This window comes from Hipposideros armiger, unplaced genomic scaffold (assembly GCF_001890085.2).
Source record: "Hipposideros armiger isolate ML-2016 unplaced genomic scaffold, ASM189008v1 scaffold_139, whole genome shotgun sequence".
NCBI classification, from domain to species: Eukaryota; Metazoa; Chordata; class Mammalia; order Chiroptera; family Hipposideridae; genus Hipposideros; species Hipposideros armiger.
Window position 1 is genome coordinate 2120947 of NW_017731489.1, and position 7783 is coordinate 2128729.

Here is a 7783-nt window from a genome sequence, read left to right on the forward strand (position 1 = left end):
GGGCTCATCCCATGTACCAGCTGGGAACACTCGCCTCTGCAGGTGTCCTTGTTATAACAGGAGCAGCCTCGGCTCATTCATTACTTTGCCACGGGGAGGGGAAGGTGACCAGAGGGCTCAGACGCTACCTCCTCCCGTGCCGCGCATGGAAGCTTACCCCTAAAGGTGGGCTGATTCAGGCCCTTGATTCTGCATGACCCGAGCACCCAGAAAAACCCAAGAGACTCTTTCCTGATTAGATGTAGGGCCAGATTACGATGTGTTAGCATCATTCTTGTAGTTCATTTATGAAATTCTAGCTGATTCTGAAGCCTTTGGTCTTCCTCGTTACTATACAGTGCAAATGCAGCTGCCAAGATTATGGACACCAGGGAGAGGGTGAAGGGCGGCTCTCGCCCAGCTCTTCCTGGGGCTGGTGTGGTCCAGCTTACAGACTGTAGTGCTTGCGACTTTGAGGACCGTCCTGCTCTAAACAGTGGCATACACAGGGTGCTAATAAAGAGCCTAAATGGAACTAGGGCTGAAAACCCAGCCCCTTGAGACGTGTCTCAATGGCCGGACGTTAGAACACAGGGGTTCCTGTGACTGGAGACCCCATGGTGAGGGGCTTGTATTCCAGACTAAAAGGTTGTTCTTAACGTTGAAGACCCTGGGGAGATGATGAAGATGTGAAGCCGGTGACACGCTGGATGCATTTGGAAGTTATTTCTATAGCACTTACATTTTACCAAGCGTGTTTTTCACACATCTTCTCGTGTGACATTCTGTTGGGTAAACATGGTTTCCATTTTGCAAGGACTTAGAGTCATTAACTAACCGAGGACAGAGAGCTAATAACGTTGTGGCCAGAACTGAGTAGAACCTAGGTCTTCATTTCCACATTGTCATCTGGGTGTGTTTACTGTAGTCAGATAGAAAATACACACAGAGAGCTGGTGTAGGGGGAAGTTGAAGGCAAAGAATAGATGAAAATGTGGTCATGTCCCCAGGGACTGGCCCTGAATAGTTAATAGATGTGTTTCTAGGCTTACCAGTTCTTTTTGTTATTCTTGTTTCTAAACTGGTTCTGATGATGTAACCAAGTTACTATTCCCTGGAGTAGTGGTTTCCAACCTGTGGACCAAAACCCCAGGGGGTCCCAAGGTTATCCAGAGGGTCCTCAAGGTCAGGGTGCTGAAAATACTACCATCTATTTTATAGGGACTCCAAAGTTTTTAAAATTTTAGTTTACATGACACAGGAATCCTCATACTTCAAAGGTTGGAACTTGTGTATTGCTAAGTACTAAATATAAATGACTAGCTATTATGTGTGCACGCCTGAGGACTTGGGTATATTAGCAGACGCTGGTGGCACACAGGGTAATAGTGGAGTTTAGGTGTCGAAGGGAGCTACAGGAAAGGGGGAAATCCAGTGCCTTTGTACGCACATGCCACGTAGTCAAGAGTCTGGAAGGGACTTGGGGAGATGAGAGTGGGGGTACAAAAAGTCACATACTTCTTTCCCTGCCCTAGAAAGGAAAACACGGCCACGACTTTCCCACAGTCTGGGGACTGGACTTGTTTTTATGGCAAGAGTCAAGTGGTACCTCAAACATACTGTACTGTCCAAACTGTATTGATTTCAAAACACTGTGTGGACAAAACTCCAGGGACTCGCTTAGAGTTCAAGTTGGAGAGTAGAAGAGGGATTGTTTAAGCCCCACCTGAGGCCTGAGCGGCAGAAACAGGAGAAGAGAATGAAAGTGAGATGTCCCTGGGGCCTGGGCCCGGCACAGGCCAGTTAGCTCCTGGGACCTCAGCCCCCTCATCTGTAACATGGAAATAACGCCTCTTTGGCTTGAATAAACCACTGCATGTAAGGATTCCTAGACGATCATTTTGCATCAACAGATGCAGGTTTTATACATATGCATTTACTCTTTGACCCAGCAATCCCACTTCCGGGAATTTACCCTGAAGCTACACCTCCTCCAATAAAAACAATATATGCAAACATTTATTCATTATATCATTATTTGTCATAGCAAAATATTGCAAAACAATCTATATGTCACATGTACTAGTCTTCTATTGCTGCGTAATACATTACTACAAGCTTAAAGCAACACCCACTTATTAGTTCACAATTTGGTTCATCAGAAGTCTGCGTGGTGTGTCCGAGTTCTCTGCTCAGGATATCACAAGGCTGAAACAAGGTGTTGGTTTAGTTCTCATCTGGAGAACTAACGAGGCTGCATCTGCGTCCAAGTTCATCCTTACTGTTGGCAGAATTTAGTTTCTCAGGACTGAGGTTGCTTTTCCCTGGGTGTCAGCCAGGGGCCACTCTCAGCTCCAAGAGACCACTTACAAGCTTCACCATGCCATTCTCCATCTTTAAGGTGTTGTGTCCAATCCTTCTCGTGATTTGAAGCGCTGACTTCCCTTCTGAGACCAGCTAGAGAAAGCTCTCTGTTTTAAAGGGCTCATAAGATTAGATCAGACCTGCTGGACAGTCTCACTTCGCTTCCATAGAGCCAACTGATTTGGGACTTTAATACATATGCAAAATCCTTTCACAGCCATCTATAGGTTAGTGTTTGAATACCTGGGAGAAGGTGTGTGTACACCAGAGGTCAATAATCTTGGGGACCGTCTTAGAATTCTGCTTATCACACCATAGGAAGCTGGGTCCATCCACACAGTGGAGAACAATGCTGCAGTAATAAAGGATGAGAAAGGACTCTGAGTGTGGGCTGGACTTATTGACTTGTTTCTAGCAAACAGAATATAGCAGAAGCAGTGGGATGCCGCTAGTTACAAAAAGCCTGTGGCTTCCATCCTGGAATCTTGCTCTTTCTCTCTCTCTAGGATGAAGCAAGCTGCCATATTATGAGTAGTTTCATGGAGAGGCCACAAGAAACTAGTATTTCCAGCTGTTGTGGGTTGAATTGTGACTCCCAAAATGATACACTGAAGTCCTAACCCACCTTATACCTCTGAGTGTGACCTTTTCTGGAAATAGAGTTAGTGCTGATGTAATCAAGTTAAGCTAAGGTCAGACAGGATTAGGGTGGGCCCTAATCCAATACCAGTGTCCTTATAAGAAGGAAATTTGGACAGAGACAGACACACAGAGGGAAGAATGCCACATGGAGGCAGATGCAGGAATTGAGGTTACGCGTTGGCAAGCCAGGAACACCAAGGATAGCCAGCCATGTCTCGAAGCCAGGAGAAAGACAGGAAGGATTCTCCCTTCAGGAAGAACATGGCCCTGCACACGTGCTGATGTTGGACTGTCTAATCTTCAGAATGGTGAGAGAATAAACTCCTGTTCTTTAAAGCCATCCAGTTAGTGGTAATTTGTCATGACAGCCCAGGAAATTAATACGTTGGTTGGCTGACAGCCAGCGAGGATCTGAGGTCAGCCCATAGTCCCATGCATGAACTTGAAAGAGGATCTCCTGAGGCCTGCCAACAGCCAGCTTGAGGGCGCTTGGAAGCGAGTCCTGCCCCAGTTAAGCCTTGAGATGACTGCAGATCCAAGCGATTGCATAGCATTCCCATGAGAGACCTGGAGTCAAAGGTACCTACCTAAGTCCCCCTGGAGCTCTGACCCACAGCAACTCTGGGGTAATAAATGTTTGTTTAAGCTGCAAAACTTAGTTATACAGCAATAGATAACTAACAAATATGTAGACACATATTCTTAATTTGGGGAGGATGGAAGAACAGACTAGAAACAAATGAAGATGGTTACTGATAAGACATGAATGGGAACACCAGTCTTCGGGTGATAACATCTGTATGATTTTATTTTGAACCACGTGAATGCTTCATCCAGTCAAAAAATGAAATTGAGTAAAAAGGAGGGAAAAAGCAACTCTAAAACTGATGCAAATAAAAACAAATCTAATGATATATCAAATTAATAACCACATTGAAAAAGCAAATTAATTTAAGTAAGTTGAACACTAATGGCACACCATTTAGAAGGATGTATCCATAGGGGTTCAGAACAAGTCACCCAAGATGTGCCTCTGTGCTATGTGGATTGTTTAAAGCTAAAGGCAATCAAGACCCTGAAGGCTCAAGAGAAACTTCTGTACCTTTAACTCCCAGAAGAACTTGAATTAGGGACCTTGACCATAATAAGAGATTACCAGAGATAACCTCTTTTGACCCACATATAGGGCAGGGCAAAATTCTAATTACTGAACGTCTGCTGTTGTGTCCTGCAATGGTCTTCTTCCCCCTTGAAACCCAAGGTACCTTACCTCATCTTTAGCTCAGAATGCCATATCTACCTCATTTTCCCTTTGAACCTCTCATGTATATGGGGTTTCTTACTATCTCATATATGTGGGGTTCCCATTCATATGTATGTAATTAAATTTGGTCATTGTCTCTTGCCAATCTATCATATCTATTTGATTAGACCAGCTGCAAGAACCTTGAGGGTAGAAGCACGTTTCTTCCTCCCTCACATATCAAAAAGATAAAAAGAACTGCAAAGAAATCTTGAACTTAGAAGGTTTGTTGCTGGTGGTAGTCCTGGTGTATAAGTCTCAACTAGTTTGTGTATATTGTAGCATAGAATAAATGAGTAAATCTATTGATGCTGACATGAATGAGGGTTTTCAGTGAGAGAAGGAAGATATAAATATGGGAAGGGGAAGATTAGAGTGAGCCTTATGGTGCTGGATTTTGAATGGGAGGTATCAGTATGAACTCATGATTTATAACAGTACTGAGTGAAGGGTATACAGTTTCCTATTTTATATCTATATCTATATGAATATATATATATGTATATACCTATATACACACATCGATATCTATACATCTATGTATCTATATCTATTTTGTCCCCTGAAAGGACCTAGAAGAAATGCTATCCCAGAAGCAATGAGCACACGAAGTACTCGGATCTAATTTTCTAAGTGCCACTAGGACTTCTCTGCCTAAGGCAGAGAAAAGGCAATGAGAGATAGCAGGGCTTGTGTCAGAAAGCAAGGAAGTACTCAAAGATTGATAGGATATATGTAAGGATAAAGGAGGGGATTCCACTGGCCAAACATGGGCAATTTGAGCACCTATAATAATAATGGTATTTGATTATAATAACTGAATTAAAATGAATCTAGGAATCCACACTGTCTTTCAAAAAGCAGGAGGGGGAGGGGAGTTGTGAAGGGGAGGAGATGAGAAGAAAAGAAAAAGCAGAAAAGGAGAAAAAGGGGGAGGGTACTCTCCTTTAGACAGGAATGGCTGCTACTAAACGTAGAAGGAATGATAGGATTAGAAAATTACTTTATAACCAGTGAGCTCAGTGTTTATCAGTGTGTGCTACTCCTGCTGGGTGAAAGTAGTCACCTGGTCTCAGCCTATCACTGCAGAGATTACCTGTTTTGGAGCATCAGAGGTATCTTTGGAGAGGTCTGCCAGACTGCACCTTCCCCAAGTGATCCAACTTGGCATCATGGATAATGGGACAAAGCAACACTGTGCCTCCCTGCGGAAGTATACCATCACCGACTCTTCTTACTAAAAAGCTTAGCCTGAATCTGATTGTGAGGAAACAATTCGATAAATCCAAATTGACACAGTCTATAAGACATTTGGTCTGGACTTTTCAAATATGTCAAAATTTTGAAAGATTTTTTTTTAAGTGAGAGTACTAGTATTGGAGTAGTAGACTAAAGGAGTTTATATAGAGAGGCGTGAAATCAAATGAAGCAAGTGAGTCTTGGGTAGATCCTGAATTGAAAACAATGTGTGTGTGTACTCATATATGTTTATGACATTTTGGGACAACAAAGGGAAGTTAAATATGGATGGTATACTGAATGACATGACTGAAATAGTATTAAATTTCTTCCATGTGATAATAGTGAGGTATTTGGGGGTGAGGCAGTGTTGTTTACAACTTTCCAGTGGTTCGGGGGGGAAATCCTACATAATGAGAGAGAACGCAAATGTTGTGAAATGTTAACATTTAGTGAAGGCCATACTGTTCAAGTACTGTTCTTTCAACTCTGGTCGGTTTGTAAATTTTGAAACTAAAAAGCTGGGCTTAAAAAAATGTGCAAAATTGATGCAGCCTTTATGGAAAACAGTGTGGAGGTTCCTCAAAAAATAAAAAAAAGAACTATTGGGTTGTCGGAAAAGTCATGACCTATTTTGTCTATGTTTTTCAAAGGTCATTTATTTATATAAAGAACAAAGATCAATCAATGATATATTGCCCGTTTTGTTCGATAACCTTTTACAATCTTTCAGTGAGCTTCATAATTCCTCATTCATAGAATGACCTGTCTGCATTTGCGAAAAACTGAACAAGGTGCTGATTTACATCCTCATCTGAATTGAATGTTATACCACGCAAGGAGTTTTGAAGAGAGTGAGACAAGTGGAAGTCTGACGGCACTAGGTCAGGTGAGTATGGTGGGTGTGGCAACACATCCCATCCAAGCTCCAATAATTTTTGACGGGTAATCAAACTTGTGCATGGTCTCGTGTTGTCGCGATGGAACACAACTCCTTTACAATTAAAAAGCTCTGGACATTTCTGGATGATGGATTCGTTCAAACTGTCCAATTGCTGACAGTACACATTCAAATTGATTGGTAGGAGCTCAAACAACACAACACCTTTAAAATCCCACCACACTGAGAGCATAACCTTCCTCTGATGAATGTCTGCTTTCAATGTCGTTTGAGGTGAATCATCACATCGGGACCAAGACCGTTTGCTCACCACATTGTTGTAAACAATCCACTTCTCATCACCAGTTATCAGTCGATTCAAAAAAGGATCGTTTTCCTCACATTTAATGAGCATATTGCAGATTTTTATACGCGCTGTCAAATGAACTTCTTTGAGTACATGTGGAACCCAAATATCGAGCTTGCTTACTTATCCCAGCTTCTTCAGGTGGTCATGAATGCTTGAATGATAGATGTTCAATGCTTCTGCAATCTCTCGTGTCGTGTAACATGGGTTTGACTCAATCAATGCTTTATTTTGTCAGCATCAACCTCGGTGGGCCTCCCTGACCGAGGAGCGTCATTGAAATTAAAATCACCAGCACAGAATTTCGTGAACCATCGCTGGCACTGATGTTCTTGTAGAGCATTGTCACCGTAAACTTTATGCAAGTTTTCACAAGCTTGATGCACGTTCTTCCCTTTATGGAAGTAAAACAGTAAACTATGGCAAAAATGCACAGTTCGGTCTTCCAAATCTCCAAAACTCAACGAAATCGCTCAATTTTTTTTTAGAATGAAGCTAGAACTGTCAGCTGTCAAATGACATAGCAATAACATAGATGCAAATGACTCTAGTACTTCCAAAAATGAACTAGTGCCATGTGTCACAAACATGCGTCATGAGTTTTCCGACAACCCAATACCTTATGACCCAGCAATTCCACTCCGGGTATTTATCTGAAGAAATCCAAAACACTAATTTGAAAAGATATATGCACCCCTATATTCATTGCAGCATTATTTACAGTAGCAAAGATATGGAAGTAACCTAAGGGCCCATCAATAGACGATTGGATAAAGAAAAGGTGATACATATATACAATAGAATATTACTCTATAAAACAATGAAATTTTACCATTTGCACCAACATGGATGGACCTAGAGGGTATTATGGTAAGTGAATTAAGTCAGACAAAGAAGAATACCATTTGATTTCACTTATATGTAGAATCTAAAGAACAAAATAAACAAAACAGAAACATAACTCATAGATACAGAGAACAAACTGATGGTCGCCAGGTGGGAGGGGACT